We start from the raw sequence: 20,101 nt of genomic DNA, 5'->3' as shown, positions 1-20,101 counted from the left end.
CTCTAAAAGGCGTAGGGAAACTGTACGGAAACGCTTAAATATGCAAATTTTCATGCTCGCTACGCTCGCAACATGTACATAGACCATTTAAAGGGGGGGGCAAAGATTTTTTGGCAGGCTGAGAGGGGGGGCAAGCAAGTTTTGGCAGGCCGAGAGAGGGGGCAAGCGATTTTTGGGAATAAGCTTTTTTCGTAGATATCTATTGAAAAATGTCATAAAAAGAGGATGCTAGGATCACAAAATCCTCCTTTAATGTAAGTTGACACGCACAGTGACAATTAAAAAAGACAAATATTTTTTTGCTAATTATTTAAAGCTCTCAAATTTTGGAAGATTAAAAAAATAAATTAATTAAAAATGCACTCGTAAAGTTAGATATTCATAAAAAAAATATATATATTTATGTAATGGGTTTGAGCACTCTAAATTCCAAAGTTAGTCACTTGTATAAAAGTAGGCTAAACTTGTTATAGCAATATTGTAAAATATGATGAGTTAGCCCCCCATTTTATTTGTCAAAATTCTGATTTTTACACAATTTACATAATAGCAAGGTGGTGGTGCGCGCCCTTAGACATTTGGTTACGGGCTGTGGATAGCAAGGACAATTTTCAGGAAAAAAAACAACACCATGTTGTCATCAAAGTTTCACCAGTTTTCTATAACATGGCTAGAAAGAAATTGCCCCATTTTGCACTACAGAAGAAGAAGAGCTGAACCACTGCCCTTTTTTTTTGATTAATACCCAGTTATGTGAGTAAAGAACAAGAAAGACACGAGAATTCATCTGGTTTAGCTCTGACAATTCAACTTGTAGGCTGAAAATAAAAAATCTGGTACATGTATCTAATGAATAGTTTACATCCAAAAGCAACCAAACTTGAGCCAAATCTCAATATGAGAGCTTGCATGTAATGGTGGTATTCAAGGTCAAAGGTCATTTGAGGTCAACTTGTAAATAGGCTGAAAAGGATGATTATTACTTGTGTTTACTTTGTCCGACGTACGCCCGGCGGACCTTGGCCGGGAGTAGCGGTAGGCGTTGCCAGGAGTAGTGGCAGTGTGAACGATGGTCAGCGTAAGTTCCGCCAGGCGCGTACATCGACGATTTACTCCTGACAAAAGTCAGGAGTAGCAAGCTGGGTGTACCCTCCGCCAGGTGTAAGTTGCAATGTAAACACTGCTACTCCTGACACCCGGTGTAAGATTCACCTTTTGTTGGTCGGAACTAAGACATTACATATTGCGTGGTTGAAAAAGGTCACAGAAACACTGGAAGTGGTAGTCGATGTTTACACCGACCAGAAGTGAATGCTTGGTGGATCGGCGTAGTGCTAGGAGTAGGCTAGGTGTGGACACGCTGTAGGAGTAGCGAAAATATTTGTGGAATTTTTATCATTGTTAGCGTAACTTTACGCCGGGACACGTTGAATTAGTGGACATGCTTGTAAGTCCTTGTCAACTTCCAGTACATGTATATAGGCCTTATAGGGGTCAGCAGGAGTAACATATTTCCTTTTTCAGAGCAGAATTGGGACTAGGATCATATGCATAGGCTCTTAAAACCTGTGACTAAAACTGTTGAACATTGCTTTAATTGCCAAGTAATAGGAATAGATCTTTTATTTTATTACACAGGAGTGTAAAATTTAATTCTTCATTATTCTTTGTTAATTTGTATTTTTTGATTTTACAGCTAGAAGAACCTTAATGTAGAAGGAAAGTATATAGAGAGCTTTTTTCCTAAATGGCAGTATATCACAAGTAACAAGTTACAGACTTGAGGTTTCCAGAGGTAAGAAATTGAAAAGCAAGCCAGTATTGCAGTTGGGGCAATCTCTCCCCGGGCAATCTCTGTGCTCCCTGATACTAATGTAGATTCCATATCATGTTGGAGCGATGGGAAAAGGTTAAAGGTCATTGGACCTCGACCATTGTCCCAAATAGGGGACGATTGGTCATTAAGACTATTGGTCATTAAGATTTATATTATCAATTTCTGATTCAAGGCCTCAAAGAAACTTGCCATGAAAGAAAAAGGAGTTATGTTGTTCGTAGTACAATCAACTATAATTTTTGTTGACATAATTATAGGCCTAAATCATGTACTTCACTATGTTAAAAAATTCACCATGTTATTTGAATTTTATATTGATTTGGGCAATGATACCAAGGCAGACAGAAAGTCAAATGACAGGAAACTTTGGTGCCAACTTGGGAGGCTTTACCTGCAGTCTCGGTCCCCGCACTCTGCATCCGCTGGTATTCATGCTTGTTGGTGAACTTTAAAACACCCCCTTTTGCATCTCATTTCGCCAAGTTTTTAGAAGGAAAAACACCCCTTTTTTTTTTGATTTCGCGAATTATTTGCCCTTCGAAAATACCCCTATTTTCGCTAAAATACGAACGATATTTCTAATATGCCCTTTTCTGGCAAAAACGCGTATAGGCTTCTCGACGAAAATACCCTTTTTATCAATTTCGCAAACAAGTGGTTTGAAAAAGCACACCTTTTTTGTGTGTTTCTGCGAATCGCGTTTCTTCATCTGAAAACATCCCTTATTTCACGAAATTTTCGACGAGCATGAATACCCGCGGATGCACGGAGTGCGGGGACCGGCCTGCAGTGGGCTGAATACGGCTGATGATGATGATGAAATCAAAATTGTGCTTAGCTTATTATTTTACTATAGGACTATTTTTACTTCACTACTCTATGTGCGTGTTTATAGTGAGCCAGATTATCCGGTATTTAGCGTATATTAACATAAATCAATTGTTAGGCCCAAAAAAAATAACTGTTTGTTTGTCCTCCACAGCTTTGAAAGAGGATTTGGCGTATTCCTGCACCTAGCTAGAGCTTAAAATAAATGCCACATTCATAATGGTGACTTTAAAAAAAAAACATTTTGTGTATTTAATATGCAGTTATAATTTGTGTTCATGACATAGTCTTTTAATGATTTCATATCCAATGTATTTTGAAGTCACTAAAAATAATAGACTATGACATGAACACAAGCTATAACTTTGCATATTGAAGACACAACATGTTTTTGGGGGCTTTTTTTTACTTTCAACCATGAAAGATCTTAGTATTTAGCTCTAGCTAGGTCCAGAGATACTCCAAATCTGAAGTTGAATTTTACTTATTTTTATAAAAAAAATTTATAAAAAAATTGGTCAGGCCTTGATCTGAGGAGCGGGCAGTGGAGGACAAACAAACAACCTATTTTTTGGCCTTATTGCAGTATAATAAGTCCACTACAATTTTAACATTATTGAGCCCTCCATTCCACGGGCACCACCTGCACAAAAGTGATGTTTGCTCCAACTAGATATTGAACATATTATAGACCGTGATTTACACTATTTTTTGCCCCCCCATCAATGCCCCATCATTTGTTTCAACCAAACATTTGAACCAGAAGTCCAAATATAGTTAGTCATTTTGTTGTGATTTTTACACATACCTATTTTTACTGTTGTGAAAAAGACCTAATAAATGCCCCTCTTTGAAAATGCAACATCACCACGAGTAAATACTGTACTGGCTACAGCTTACAGACCCAGTACAGACCAAACACACTAGAAACCCACAAAGACAAGAAAGTGCTCATATTTGGCGAGGCTAGGCGAGAAAAGGTAAAAGACAAGGTACCATACAAGAATTTGTCGTTAAAAAAGACAAGTTCACGGATCAAGTGTATAGTACATGTACTTTGATCTAACATTTAATATTCACATCTAACCTACTCTGCACTTATTCGACAATAAATAAGTGATATGAGGCTTAATAATGATACCTGCCTTGACTCTGGAAAACAATATTTTTAAAAGCTCATTTTGCATTTAGTTTTTAAGCCACCTCGGGACACACCGACACCGCCTGGCTAATAATTATTTGGTGCAGCAGAGACATTAAAATGAATACACGCGTGATCGATACACGTGAATTGCTATGCACGATTTTGATATCAGACGAAAATCTTTGGATACCGGGTTAGAAAATGATGAATATCTCCCGTAAATGAATTTTTCTCAAGAAACCAGATGTGGTCTCATACACTTGAAAATATGTGTTGAACAGATATGATGGTCGCTAGAATGCGCTTTGAAAATTGGCCGTGCGCTTTGAACTCAAAATCGGACCAAAACTCTAATTTTATATTGCGTTGGTCCTGTATGGACTACAACGTGTAGTACAGCTGCACTCACTACTAGGCAGTATAAAAGTCGATGACCATTGACCTCAATGGGGTATACAAGCTTATTCACGCACAACCAAGATCGATTACCCGGCTATTGTGAGTAGCCTAAGTCATGTCCCTCGACTAATTATTCGTCTCAAAGAGCTTCAAAGGTCTGAACCAAATGGCCAATCGTGGCTGTGGATTCAACCTACCATGGCGATTTCTGCCATGAAGATATAGGGTCGATGACACTGTGCGGGAGCCACCTACAGGATCTCATTTTGCATTTAGGTTTTTATTATGCGTTGCAAAGTAGCAAAACTTTCTTTATATGGCCCAATCCGTGCCTGGAAAAGGCTATCCCTCTTACAACCTATCAACAGGTCTGATTTCTGTAATGAGGTGTCACCAGGTTTGCAAGAGATAATAATACCAAATATAAAGACCATGAAATTCACCACATCACAACCAAGCTCACATTAGGATCCAATAAAAATTCCTTTAAAAGGAATTTTTATTAACTCATTGCTAGCTTTTGTTAGGGTCAGGGTGTCAGGGATATTTGTCTTTGTCAATATTATACAGGTTTATACACATGGGTTATTACAAGCGTTAATAAACATTCAATTAACTATAGATAATAGACTTAGTTTTGTGCAATGTAGTTATATTGAACTTTATCTGAAGTAAATAACATGCTACACAGTTTTCTATACAGAATGATGAGGCCTTTTGTGATGAGGCCTGACCTCGACCTGCTAGTTTTGATTAACCAAATCATTTATGTGTATTGTCAGCATGTGATGGCTATAAGCCAATTACAAACATGTTTCTAAAAAAGGCTAAACAATTCCTACGCTGGATAGACTCTTGGCTAGGTTAAGTGCTAATAGTAAGTTGTCATGTTGGGCAAGATTAGATAAAGGCATACAAACTAGGGTATGAGATATTGGAAATATTTCCTAGCCTCTTAAGCACATGGTTGGTGGGCTATATAGATATTCAAGACACAGGGCATGTAAGGGACAAACTGTGCATATGAGATGTGGGTGCAAGTGGCATCATTTCACTACCTTGAAAAAAGGCGAGGAATGGCTCAGATTTAGTCTTGCTCAGATCCTGGACAAGTTTGGCAGGAAAGGCAAGGTACATCCAGCACATCCATACCCTTGTCTGGAATATAAGATTCCACACCACCAAATCACACCATGAAGGTAAATGGCTGGTAAAAAAAATCAGTGTTTTTATTGTAAGAACCACACCGGGATTGATTTCAAAAGAATTAAGGCTCACGTGCCTATCTTTGTGATAGCTGTACTTTGTGGATGGTTTTCTCAATATCTAAGCATAAAAAGATTACATTTGTTACAATTATGAAATTTGAGGCACGTTTTTTGTTCTCGAGATCTTCACCAGATGACGTCACTACATATAATCAGTGTGCTGTAAGATTGACAGGATGTACATAGTTTTCAACATGTCACTGTAAAAAATCAAGCTTGCAGCTGCTGCTTACCTACCCAATATTTGTTGGTTATATGGAAGAACATATCATAAACATTAGGTAACATGGTGTTTTGAATGAAGCAGGGAGGTTTAACAATGAGAAAACGATCAGTTCCTCCATATCTTTTAATACATACATGAATAGGAACTCTATTTGGCCGTGTGTACCCTGTATTTGACATGTATGACAGACACTCTAAAAACACTGTCTGGCAATGTGCTATATTAAGATCACTGAGCAAGATAAAATACAAATTGTCATGATTGTGGAATAGTGGAACACCTGATTTTTTGGCATATTTGTCATGTTTACACATGTCCCAACTTGCACCTAAATGGAATCAGCCACATTTGTTGTGTTTGTAATTGGGCTATTTCATTATAAATGACAACATTGAGTCCCAAAAGGGGTCAAAATTCAAACTCATTTATTTCATGCAAATTCATTATCATTTCAAAGTTCAGATGGTGTGTCAATAATTCTCAAAATATTAGAGCGTCAAACCCTCAGGAACCATTAAAAAATTAAATTGAATTTTTGCTGTGTAAAACATAGCTGCCGCCTGAGGGGACATTTTTTAAACAATTTAATACACAACTTTGAAAGAGTATATGTAACCAACATTGGGTTCATACTTATTCATATTTAGTCTGTAATAATTGTTGTATGTTCCTTTACACTTCAGTGTCTTAAATATGCCAGTTTCAATATAAAACAATTAGTAAATTGATACTAATCCAGATAAATGGTGCAAAATTACTACATATTTTAAGGATAAACTTTATCTTCACATGAAAAATTCATGAAATAGTCATTTTGTCCTGCCCAATAGCTACACTGATGCATAAGTGAGTATTCTGCGTCCAATCTGTTGTACTAGTCATGGAAAACCTAAAATAAAAGACCCTCCTGTGTCATTTGTTCTGGATAGGACACATTTTTAACACATAATAAAGCATACTTTAACTTTAGAAATAGCTGCATCAATATTATTGCATCAATATTATTGCATAAAAGATCCCCAGCATTTAAAATCCACTACAAACAGGGTTAATATTCTGGTTAAATTAGGAATATTGCAATTTTTAGCTAACCAAGTTCAATGCAGAATAATATCATATGTGTTCTCAACAACTGGACAATAATTTGAACACTAAAGTGGTTTGTAAGCATAATTTGCAATAAAATGCAAACATTTCTTGTGGGTTTGGCTCTTTGAAATTTTTATTTTTAGTTTGTTTACCAATTCATGGAAATGACATAATTGTGCTGGAGAGGACATTTGTTAAATTGCAAACAGAATCGTGGATACAGGCTTGCAAAAATGCAACAAATACCAAATCATGTGCCACCTTGGTAGAAGGAAGACCACTCTTCCTCTACAAATTTCACATTCTATGATATAATCCTTCTTATTTCAACAATTAGTAATTAACTTCAGTTCTGGAGAGGACAAATTTTTAACGCGAACTGTGGTATCAAGAACAAGTGGTCTACTGTATGTAAAATAAATGAATTCCTCAATCAGTGCCCTGTCCCATCAATTGGTAATATAACACAGATTATACAGGTAGGGTAAGGGTTTATATTTCCTCTTTAATGTTAACAAAAATGGAGGCATGAATTGGAGAGGACACTCATTTTTTTATTCAACGCAAAATGCCAATTTTGCAAGAATCTACGAATTTTAACATTTTTGCACCAATTTTCACCATTCAACTTGCATGATGTTCCACACATATCATATTTTCATTGCAACAAGCACATTGCCATAGAATGTACCTAATTTTTCAAAGAATTAATTCAGAATACATGGGCAAAATGAAATGGGACTCCAAAATTGGGTTAAAATGTACCTTTTGGCAATTTTTTATACAAAAAATAGACAGAATTCTGTAAAAATGCTCATGTAGCTTGTAGTTTGTGGCATACTTAGAATTAAGTTAATAACACTGCATTATCACCCTAATTATATCAACCAGATATGATAAAAGCCATTTTTGTGAACGTGTCATTTATAATGAAATAGCCCAATTGTAGGTCATCAGAGCAAAGTTCGACATAATGTCATAATTCAAGAATTATGACATTATGTCCTCCTATATAACTGCATGTTAAACGGCCATAATAACCAGCAGGGTTTATTTCACTTTACCTTGTTATTTCAGCTCAAATGGACAGAAACCTTTCCCGATAATTATTATTAGCATTATTTTAGCATTTTAAGTGCATAATAACAAATTTAAAATTTGAAGGAAATCGTACATTAAGGCTTTAAGCTTACCTGAAAAAGTCTTCTTACCATGCTAAAGTACATGTAATTATTAATCAGCTAGTCAAGACCATTCCTCTTGTACAAGATATTAATTAAGGCCTATAAGCCTAAACTGAAAAATTGGGGTTTTGTGGAGTAGGCTAGGTGCTAGTTACTGACTTGGAGACATGACTGAGTTTGGTTTAATGCAGTTGCAGTAATCTGTCTGCTTTCAATTTTATTTTTGTTCAGATATGACCATGTATGTGACCATCTGCCATCAAGAAACCTACCGCAAACAAGAAAAGCCATTAAAAGGGGATGATGTGTTTCATGGGTAAGTCCAACTCACTGAACTATTGCTTTGCCTACTTAACAATAGGTATGGTTATATTAATGTTTGTTTCAACTTGTTCTGTGACTCAATTAAAAATATCTGAAAGGTTGAGAAACAAAAATTAGGCCCTGCCTGATTATCATAATTATCTTAATGTTGCTATCTTCAGTAGATAGCACATGGTTAGCAATACACATGCTGCATTAATTCTAGTCGGCAACTCGGCATCAATACTTAAACTTGAATAATTTCACTTTTAATGGTCGAGATATGTTGAGAAAGGCTACAGATCATGTATGACCCTTTATCATTCAGTAGACATGAATAACAACATTTCATCGGTTAATAGCCAAATAATATAATTTCGTATTGTTCAGCGCTCATAAATTACCGTACAATATATAGCCGTATTATTCAGCTCTTAATCAGTACCGTAATTAACGGGCCTGCATACTCGCGTTGTATTGTGCTGATCGCGATATGCGGTAGAGACGGCAATTACGTGCTACCTCACGTCGTGTGCTAAGTGTGCGTCACACGTTGGCACTAGCGCACTGTATTACATGGCCTGGCGGTAGTTGCATGACAGAAAACTGTAAAGCATGCATTGAAGAGTTCGGAGTAGGCCTATAACTTGATCACTTTATGATTGTGGTATTATTTAATTATTATTTATTTATTTATTTATTTATTTATTTATTTATTTATTTATTTATTTATTTATTTATTTATTTATTTATTTATTTATTTATTTATTTATTTATTTATTTATTTATTTATTTATTTATTTACTTACTTACTTTACTTACTTACTTACTTACTTACTTACTTACTTACTTATTTAATGTATTTATTTAATGTATTTATTTAATGTATTTATTTGTGTTTATTTGTGTTAAATGTATACTGAATGATAAATTTGTTACCCCTGTCTGTTCAAATGCAATACTGAAAAATATCACTGGTTTTGAGGTCGTATCACACGAGGCCGCATTCAGATTGCATGAACAAACAGGGATAACTAATAGTATTTGACATGTATGACAGACACTCTAGAAACACTGTGTGGGGATGCACTATATTTACATGTACATGTAGATCACTGAGCAAGATAAAATACAAATTGTGGAATAGTATATAACCAGATTTGTCTGTTTTGGTGTAAGTTTTTTGCTAATTTGCATTACATGGGGGTGGGGGGGGGCTAGATATGAGGATTTGGAAATATGCTCAAAAATGGCTTCAGATTGAATTTTGAAAGTTAAAGATTTCCTTCAAATTTAAAATTTGAAGGAAATCGTACATTAAGGCTTTAAGCTTACCTGAAAAAGTATTCTTACCATGCTCAAGTACATGTAATTATTTATCAGCTAGTCTAGACCATTCTTCTTGCACAAGATATTAATTAAGGCCTATAAGCCTAACCTGAAAAATTGGGGTTTTGTCAAGTAGCCTGGCCAGGTGCTAGTTACTGACTCTGAGACATGACCGAGTTTGGTTTAATTAATGCAGCTGCAGTAATCTGTCTGATTTCAATTTTGTTTTTGTTCAGATATGACCATGTATGTGACCATCTGGCATCATGATGAAGTTACAGAAAAATCCTTTGACTATTTACAAGAAAACCGCCGCAAACAAGAAAAAAGCCTTTAAAAGGGATGCTGTGTTTCATGGGTAAGTCCAACTCACTGAACTATCACTTTGCCTACTTGACAATAGGTATGGCTATATTAATCTTTGTTTCAACTTTAACATGTGTTCTGTGACTCAATTAAAAACATCTGAAAGGCTGAGAAGCAACAAATTAGGCCCTGCCTGATTATCATATCTTAATGTTACTATCGTCAGTAGATAGCACATGGTTAGCAATACACATGCTGCATTAATTTGAGTCGGCATCAATACTTAAAGCCATATTATAACATTTGCTGAGGAAGACTCCCTCACTGAATTTTTAAAATTCCTTTTTTACACGATTAAATTGTACTTTATTAAACCAATATACCCTGCAAAAATCAAGACTCTGTAGTGCTGTAGTTTTGTCAAAATCCGAGATTTTTAATAAAACGCCAGAACCGGCGCTTTATTATTACGATGGAATTATTAGTCGAACGCATACACAATGTTCATAACACACAGTACGTACCACGGCGTGATGCAGGACGGTGATATACACAACAAAGGGTCGTACCACAACACGACCGAAGGAGTGGTACGTATAGGCGACATGTGCGCTGGTAGTAAATTCCAATTTTCTTTGCTTTGCCGTAGTTGTTCGCTCAAAAATAAAAGGGATATATCTGACGGTAAAAGCTAACATTTTATGGCAAAGAAATGCTAATCTATTTTGTTTGAAAATGTTATAATATGGCTTTAAACTTGAATAATTTCACTTTTAATGGTCAAGATATGTTGAGAAAGGCTGCAGATCATGTAAAATGGGGTTTTAAGAAAACATTTTAACCCTGCAGATTCCACACCACCAAATCACACCACCAAGGTAAATGGCTGGTAAAAAAAAATCAGTGTTTTTATTGTAAGAACCATTGAGCTGCTTACCTACCCAATATTTGTTGGTTATATTGTAGAAGATATCATAAACATTAGGTAAAATGGTGTTTTGAATGAACCAGGGAGGGTTAACAATGAGAAAACGGCCAATTCATCCATACCTTTTAACACATAAATGAATAGGAAATCTATTTGGTGGTGTGCACCCATAAGTAGCACCCAATTGACACCTTTGTTATCATGTTGACTCAATTGGTCATCAGTCAAGATTAATAGGTAAATTTTCACGGGAAAATTGGACACGTGACCAATGCGTATCAATGTAAGTGTAACCTTGAGCCTGATCTCTGACCTGACCTGGCGGTGACCTCGCTATTCAAGTCTTAGTTATTTTGAATTGAAAAATTAGTTTTGGCCGCAGTTTCGATAGAAATTCGAGCATTGCAAAATTATTGATTTCTTCACAATATCATCAAAACGTAATTTCAAAAATATTTACCTACGGAAAAAAATATTTATCTACGGAAACTCTTGTTATAATATATTATAAACTTCGGACAAGTAACTTATTTTGCATCCAAGGAGAAGTTAAATTCTTCCTATTCAAATACATTGGAAGACCACCGCTGTGCTCGGGGTCACATTCCATAATGCTAATATGTTCTGCGCCCATGGGTATCACATGTCCAGAAAATTTTCCCGTGAATATTTTCCTATTAATCTTGACTGGTCATTAACAATTTTAATTTTTATTACAGTAATTCCTGCCAGACAGCCCAGGAAGGTTATGACCAATTGAGTCAACATGATAACAATGTTAATTGCTGGAATTTAGTACCTCACCATTTCTTGCCAAACTTGCCCAGGATGCCATTCCTCACCTTTTTTTAAAATATAAAGAATATGTGACCCGTCACATCAATAGTTACTGATTGCTACATGTACCTAGTACCTGTCCCTATTTAGTATGGGGCTTGTTTGAAACAAGTTTGTTGATGTTCAAATGCCAAATTGACTGCTCAGTGCCAGAAGTGGGTAAGTGCAATAGCTGCCATGTGAAGTATGAGTACAATGTACTGTGTGTAAACTGCCAAAATGTTCACAGGGCAGCTATTGCGCTTACCTACTTCTGGCACTGAGCAGTCAAAATACTGATGCCCTTGCACATTATTTTTTTCCATCACAGTGCACTCCACCTTCGGGTTGTATCGTATAGGAAAAAAAATAAACAGCATTACATTGAAATTTGTCATTTGAACTACAATAAAATCATATCTAGTCATTAATCTCAAATCAAGAACTTAATTTTGTTAATTAAATGCAAGTTTAAACAAACAACATTACTTAAACTCTTAACGAGAGTAACAAGAGTAAAAAACCTATATTATGTATTGTGTTATGTGATAGACTTGAACTGAAAGCCTGATGATTCCAAGAAAGATGGGCTAACCACTGAGCTGTTATTTTATTAATTTTAATTTCCATAAATCTTCATTTTATCACAGGTGATCATATTCGCCATACCAAAATCACAATGCGTCGAACACAAGAGGTGCAGCTGTTTGTCTCAAAAGAGGAGAATTCCATAGAGGTGATGGGCGCTTGATGACATCCACTTGCTAGCCTACCTTATACCGGAAGAAAGGAAGCGTTCCTTAAGAATATTCATATAGGGCTGCTTGGTAGTTCGGTTTTAATAGTCTCATGGAATTGAGACTAAAATAGTCTAGAACAGAACTATAATCACTGCAAGCTCCTGTAAACTCATCTCCTCAAAATTATCCCACTAAAAGTAGCACTTAGATAGTCTGCATGCTGTCTACTGAAGCTAATGCTAAGTATGTTTCATATGCTATCAAGATAGTCTGTATGCTATCTACTGAAGCTATGCCAAGTAGTTCATTCCACACATGCTGTCAACTGAAGATCATAGCAATATTGTAATTTGTTATTAATATGTGATGTAATCAAGCAAAATCAGTTGGAACTTGGAAATATTAAATTTTCTGTTTCTTATAGGATAGTAAAACATTTACAAATCTGGATTTTGCAGAAAACAGCATTGAAATTGAACAACCAATTCCAAAGATATGAGCAACTAAAGAGTTTCCAAAGCAACCAGAAACAAAAGGAAATATTTACTTTGTGTGGCTATATCTCAAAATCGATATTTCCGAGTTCCGACTGATTTTGCTTGATCGCATCACATATGTTATTATTTTAACAGATTCTATCTACTTAATTGTTTTGTATTACACAGGTGCTACTGAATATAGTCCATTTTGTTTAGAGGTTAATGACTGTGCATCATTCATCTTGAGGGTATTGTAAAATAATTTTATTTAAAACATTGTGCTTTGGAATCAAAAAATATCAGGAGCAGTGCAAAGCACAATGTTTAGATATTTTACAATACCCTCAAAATACCTGATGCAAAGTCATTAACCACATTCATAACTGCCACTTTTCACTTTGCATCATATTTTCTTCTTTTAAATTTGAAAACAAAATAAAGTTTTAACTTTATCACAAAGTTGTCACAAAGTAGCTTCTCATCAAAAATATGTAGCATCAAAACCATAGCACCTATGAAAAACAACCTTATTGGTGCAAAGTGGGGCAATGGCTCATCTAAAATTGTAAACTTTGATAAGGTTGCACCAAGTTGATGTATCGTTATGATACACAAAATTTTCATTAGAGATGAGGACTGTACAAGAATACTGCTTGGACTGCTTAAGACTTGCCCCTACTACTGTATATAGATACCATTTTTCCTTCCAGAAAATGTATAATTTTTGATATTATTAGTTCATGACACATGGCCTTATAGTAAACATTTCACTTGAATGAACATATCCCCATCTTATTTCAAAATACAATGCAAATGCACAACCTTGCATACTTAATGAAAAACACTAGCTAATCACGAGTGAGTTGGATTCTCTTCCCTGTTAGACACATGCAATATCAGTATATTTTTCAAACATTAACCATAATATCAATTTTTTTTTAAATTTATGACATTCTGCACATACCATGTAACAATTACAATGCAGATATCAATATGGAACACACCAATTTAGATATGCATAGATGATAATTAACCTTATTGTTGTTTTAGAGGCTTCATTTGTTTCGGAGGCTTCAATTGTTAACGGAAAGTTTGTATTGGGTCCCATTTTCAAACGGTGATATATATCTCCACGATTTAAAAACAAGTGACTTGAGGATCTACTTTGCTACATTTTGATAAATAGATTGGATGAGCTCTTTTATTTATATTTGCCCAAGCTTGCTGAACAGTTTGTTTCGAGGCTTCAAAAAGTTAACGGAAAATTGGCTCTTTGAAGTCAAGATTTTATAAAAATTTTAAAAGCTTGCAAATCGACTAATTTTTGTTACCCATTTCAAGTTAAGATATCAACTGTTATGAATCAAGAAGTGAAGAAATAACCAAGAATTATGAACCAAAGCTATACCCACAAAGTTTGTTAACAATTGTTGACGGAAAATGAAGCCTCGAACGACAAATCTCAAGCCCGGTTCTCAAAAATACAGGGCTGTTCACAATTAAATCTAATGTGGCAGTGTTTACTGAACATATGACCGTACTTTCAGGATAAGAAAAATTATCCATGAACTAACTGAAGAAAACACAGGGTTTTACAAAATGTTACTGTTTTTTATAGTTTTTCAAAATGGCAATATTAGGTACATTTAAGCCTGCTAAAACTGAACGCAGTAACTCCCGAAGATGATTATGCTACCCAAGGTAGCTGCTAACTAGATGACTTATGTGGCCAAAAATCATGGAATTCTGTGGCTTTATTAGAACACAACGGATCAAAATGTTAAAAATCTAAAGTTGCACCCTTTACCGTGAAAATGACCATATATATATATATATAGATAGATTGTTTTGTATTAAACAGGTATTATCTACTGAAGATAGCACAGGTGCTAGCTATATAAATAAATTCATCAAGGTTATTGGTAGACAATATGAAAGGTTTCTTTTGAACAAAACCAAAACTTTCACTTGCCATTGACGGTTTCACCTATCATGGTCAGTGACAGCACAATGAATTTTATTGGGGGGAGGCAAAGTGAATTTCAGGGGTGGGCAAAGTGAATTTCAGTAAGAGGGGTGGGCAAAATTAACAAATTTTGTGCAAAATAGCTGCAAAAAGTGGAAATGTTCTAATTTTGGTGAAATGCCGTCCTGCCCCCTGTAGTTCCGCCACTGATCATGATCGATGGGCATCATCAAAATGATGATTGGTGATTCCTCCAGTTGGATGTATCCTGACTGAAGGTGGTGTCTTATAAGGCAGGAGTGGATCATGCACATGACTTATGAAGTGGGTCCCTTGTCTTTGTTCATGACATTGGGTCCTTGTCTTCTGATCAAAATTGATTCTTGACGGTTTCACCTATCATGGTCAGTGACAGCACAATTAATTTTATTGGGGAGTGAATTTCAGGGGTGGGCAAAGTGAATTTCAGTAAGAGGGTGGGCAAAATCAACAAATTTTGTGCAAAATAGCTGCAAAAAGTGGAAATGTTCTAATTTTGGATGTATCCTGACTGAAGATGGTGTCGATTAGGCAGGAGTGGATCATTCACATGACTTATAAGTAAAGTGGATCCCTTGTCTTTGTTCATGACATTGGGAATTTTGACCTTTTACCTTTATTTTTTTAACTCTGTGCGCCATCAAAATCCAAAAAGTTTTTGCTGGAAAATGAAACTTACCATGGAGGTCTGTAATTACAAACTTGTTTGGACTTGGGATCTCGATGGCGTGGCCCATTATGATGCTTTGAGGTTTGCCTGAGGGCGCTTTTCATCAAAACATTGGATTTGCTGTTTTTATGTACCATCAAGAACTTTTTTTCTTGGTTTTTGTGATGTAACCATTTGGTACTTCAAAAAAAAATGCAAAACGCATGAGTTGGGATGATGATGTTATGCCCTCCAAAGTTTGCCATTTGTAAACTAGGCTCACAGAGGCCGAAATTTCAAGATTTTTTTCAGCTGAATGAAGGCACTGTGCATGCTCATATTGTACATGTGAGTTGTTGGTGTTAATATGTACCAATATAATTTTTTAGAAAAAATTCAATTATTTTTTGTATCGCAGTTGGGTACATAATAAGGAAGACTGGCTCTTAAATTACAAATCGTGTGCAAAAGGTTACTATTTTCAATGAGCTATGACTTTGCTAAAGAGTGCTTACAAATTAATAGTAGCACATAGTTTGATTTGTATTTCAAATATGCTATCTACTAAAGCAGGCTTTGAGTTTTAAGGAGTGCGAATGTGATCACACTCCACAACACTCCTTAAATGATCATAAGGAGTGTGATTTATCACACTCCTTAATCTTTAAGCTTAACACTCATGATTCACAAAATAGCACACCTCACAAGATTGAGGTGTGCTATTTATCACACACCTCAATTAATAATTGCTAAAGGTAACACTTGGATCCTTTTGCATGCCATAATGGTGCTGTCTACTAAAGATAACACTTTGATTGTTTTGTATACATGTGCTATCTTCAGTAGATACAAGGGTATTATGTGCTTGGGTGTTAAGCCCTTGAGACCAAGGTAGTGGATGGCACTGCGGATTGACTGAATTTCCCCGTTTTTACCTTCAATTTTCATGATTTTTTTTTCAATTCTCAGAAACCGCTAACTGTCAATGGCCCATGGTTCAGCTATGGTGTGGTAACCGCTCTAGTTACTCCATATTTTTGCCTTTTATTTTGAAAGAAAATGTATAATTTTTGCTATTATTAGTTCACGACACATGGCCTTTTGTAAACATTTCACTTGAAATGAACATATCCCCGATCAGATTTTAAAATCATAACTTAGATTGTCGCTTTTGTATTACATGCATGCTATCTACTGAAGATAGCACGTAGTTTGTTTTGTATTTTACACATGCTATCTACTGAAGATTAGTTTTTTTTCTTCATTTTTGACCATTGTTGTCAATCTTTGCCCCCTTAAAAGATGGCTTCCCCTTGCCCCCCTATTTGCATACCCTCTGAAAAAGTGCTTGCTACGCCACTGCTGGTTTGTCACTAGCACTTAATATTAGCATCTAAATTGTTTTTTGTGAAACCCATGCAATCTACTACTGAAGATATCACTTACATTGTTTTATATTACACATGTACCAGGTAGATTTTGTATTACACACATGCTTACTACTGAAGATAGAACGTACCAGGTAGATTTTGTATTACACACATGCTTACTACTGAAGATCATAACTTAGATTGTTGCTTTGTATTACATGCATGATATCTACTGAAGACAGGTTTGACTATGAAAACGATTCTCTTATAAATGCATCTATGCAGTTTCCACCTCGATACACCCAATATTTGCTTATTTTGGGTTTTGATGATGATGATAAAACATTAGTCTGAAGTTAAAATTATGAAGATGATACAGTTTATGATGTTTTGACAAAGTCTGTACAGAATTCTTATCATCTATACCATATTATGCTGCACATAAGGCAATATAATGCCAATTTGGCACAAAGTATGAACTTTGACCTCTATTATATCAGTTAAGAAGCTAAAAAATGAAAAATGAAATTGGGATCTTGTTGGCGTATCTTTTTGTAATGCAGTAAAAAGCCCACATTACGCTGCATCATTGTTCAAAGGAATTGAGGTCAAATTGACCTCCACAATGAGGCTAAGTCAATTTTCAAAAAATCATTAAAATATGAAGATCAAGAGATTCCAAGCTAATTTTTATATTAATTGACAGAGAATTATGCCTTCTTTAATGAGTTGCTATTCTGAAAGTCAGGTGATGTTGACGCGCAGAAATAAAGGCACGTAAAAATGCCCGAAAATAGGGAATTTTGACCATTGACCTTTATTAAATCTGTGCGCCATCAAAATCCAAAAAAGTTTTTGCTGGAAAATGAAACTTACCATGAAGGTCTTTAATTACAAACTTGTTCCGACTTGGGATCTCAATGGCGCGGCCCATTATGATGCTTTGAAGTTTGCCTGAGGCGCTTTTCATCAAAACATTGGATTTGTTGTTTTTATGCGCCATCAAGAACTTTTTTTCTTGGTTTTTGTGATGTAACCATTTGGTACTTCAAGAAAATGCAAAACGCAGGTTGGGATGATGATTTCGCAAGATGTTATGCCCCTCCAAAGTTTGCCATTAGGCTCAGAGAGGCCGAAATTTCAAGATTTTTTAAAGCTGAATGAGAGTGCTGTGCATGCTCATATTGTACATGTGAGTTGTTGGTGTTAATATGTACCAATATAATTTTGTAGAGAAAATTTAATTATTTTTTGTATCGCAGTTGGTACATAATAAGGAAGACTGGCTCTTAAATTGCAAATCTTGTGCAAAAGGTTACTATTTTCAATGAGCTATGACTTTGCTAAAGAGTGCTTACAAATGAATAGTAGCACATAGTTTGATTTGTAGTTCAAATATGCTATCTACTAAAGCAGGCTTTGAGTTTTAAGGAGTGCGAGTGTGATCTCACTCCACAACACTCCTTAAATGAGTGTGATTTATCACACTCCTTAATCTTTAAGCTTAACACTCATGATTCACAAAATAGCACTCCTCACAAGTTTTTATTTATCACACACCTCAATTAATTTTTTTAAACTAAAAGCCTCCTAAAGGGAACACTTGGATCGTTTTGCATGCCATAATGGTGCTGTCTACTAAAGATAGCACTTCAATTGTTTTGTATACATGTGCTATCTTCAGTAGATTATGTGCTCGGTGTTAAGCCCTTGAGACCAAGGTAGTAGATGGCACTCATGGATTGGCTGAATTTCCCCAATTCTCAGAAACCGCTGACTCTCAATGGCCCATGGTTCAGCTATGGTGTGGTAACCGCTCTAGTTACTCCATATTTTTGCCTTTTATTTTGGGAAAGATTAGACTTTCCTCTTTCAGAAAATGTATAATTTTTGCTATTATTAGTTCACGCCACATGGCCTTTTAGTAAACATTTCACTTGAATGAACATATCCCCGATAAGATTTTAAAATCACAACTTAGATTGTCGTTTTGTATTACATGCATGCTATATATTGAAGATAGCTTGTAGTTTGTTTTGTATTTTACACATGCTATCTACTGAAGATAAGTTTTTCCTTCATTTTGACCATTTCTGTCAATCTTTGCCCCCCCTTAAAAGTTGGCTCCCCTTTCCCCCTATTTGCCCACCCTCTGAAAATGTGCTTGCTACGCCACTGCTGGTTTGTCACTAGCACTTAATATTATCATCTAAATTGTTTTGTGTGAAACATATGCAACTACTACTGAAGATATCACTTACATTGTTTTGTATTACACATGTGCTATCTACTGAAGATAGCACGTACCAGGTAGATTTTGTATTACACACATGCTTACTACTGAAGATAGAATGTACCAGGTAGATTTTGTATTACACACGTGCTTACTACTGAAGATCATAACTTAGATTGTTGTTTTGTATTACATGCATACTATTAGGCATATCACCTCAAAAATAATCGCAGCAGAAACACGTTATTTAATGTTCCTACATTATTGAGCTTTATTAACCCTAACCCTACCCGAGGTTTTTTGGCTATCGGAAGGGAAAGAGGAACGAAAAAGGAGAGAAGATGAAGAAGAAAGTCACTTGGCACCCCGGGATTCAACCTCGGACCCCTCGCATGCCACGAAAGATCCCCAGCATGTAGCTACACAGGTGTCGTTGGCCCGGCCAACGATTCCCTGGGTATATATGACTTGGTCTGATTGCGTCATCAAGTCCCGTGGAATCCGTGCACGCAGAGCGGTTTTAATAGTGAGCTTTAGTGAGTCCTAGTTCTGTTAGGGTTAAGAAGGCATATAGGGAAAATATGCAGGGTCACTCACCCTAACCCTGCCTGTGGTTTTTTGGCTATCGGAAGGAAAAGAAGGAACGAAAAAGGAGAGAAGATGAAGAAGAAAGTCACTTGGCAATTCGAACCTCGGACCCCTCGCATGTCACGCAGAAGATCCCCAGCATGTAGCTACACAGGTGACGTTAAACGATTCCCTGGGTATATATGACTTGGTCTGATTAAGGCATCAAGTCCCGTGGAATCTGTGCACGCAGAGCGGTTTTAATAGTGAGCTTTAGTGAGTCCTAGTTCTGTTAGGGTTAAAGCATCAAAAATCAAAAAACAGAATTAAAATCGGTCAATGCATTGTGATGTAGTGTCAATTTAAAGATGCTCGTAGATGGAATGAAATCCTGCCACAAA

General features: G+C 35.8%; 1 protein-coding gene across 1 annotated transcript in view; it reads left to right on the top strand.

The window, feature by feature from the left end:
* LOC140172354 (uncharacterized) overlaps nucleotides 1-20,101 on the top strand; it is a 262,997-nt gene that overhangs the window by 100,425 nt on the left and 142,471 nt on the right. The window lies entirely within an intron of this gene.

The sequence above is a fragment of the Amphiura filiformis genome, chromosome 2 (assembly GCF_039555335.1).
Source record: "Amphiura filiformis chromosome 2, Afil_fr2py, whole genome shotgun sequence".
NCBI classification, from domain to species: Eukaryota; Metazoa; Echinodermata; class Ophiuroidea; order Amphilepidida; family Amphiuridae; genus Amphiura; species Amphiura filiformis.
The sequence above is the reverse complement of the archived record's forward strand: the minus strand, read 5'-3'. Positions and strand labels throughout refer to the sequence as shown.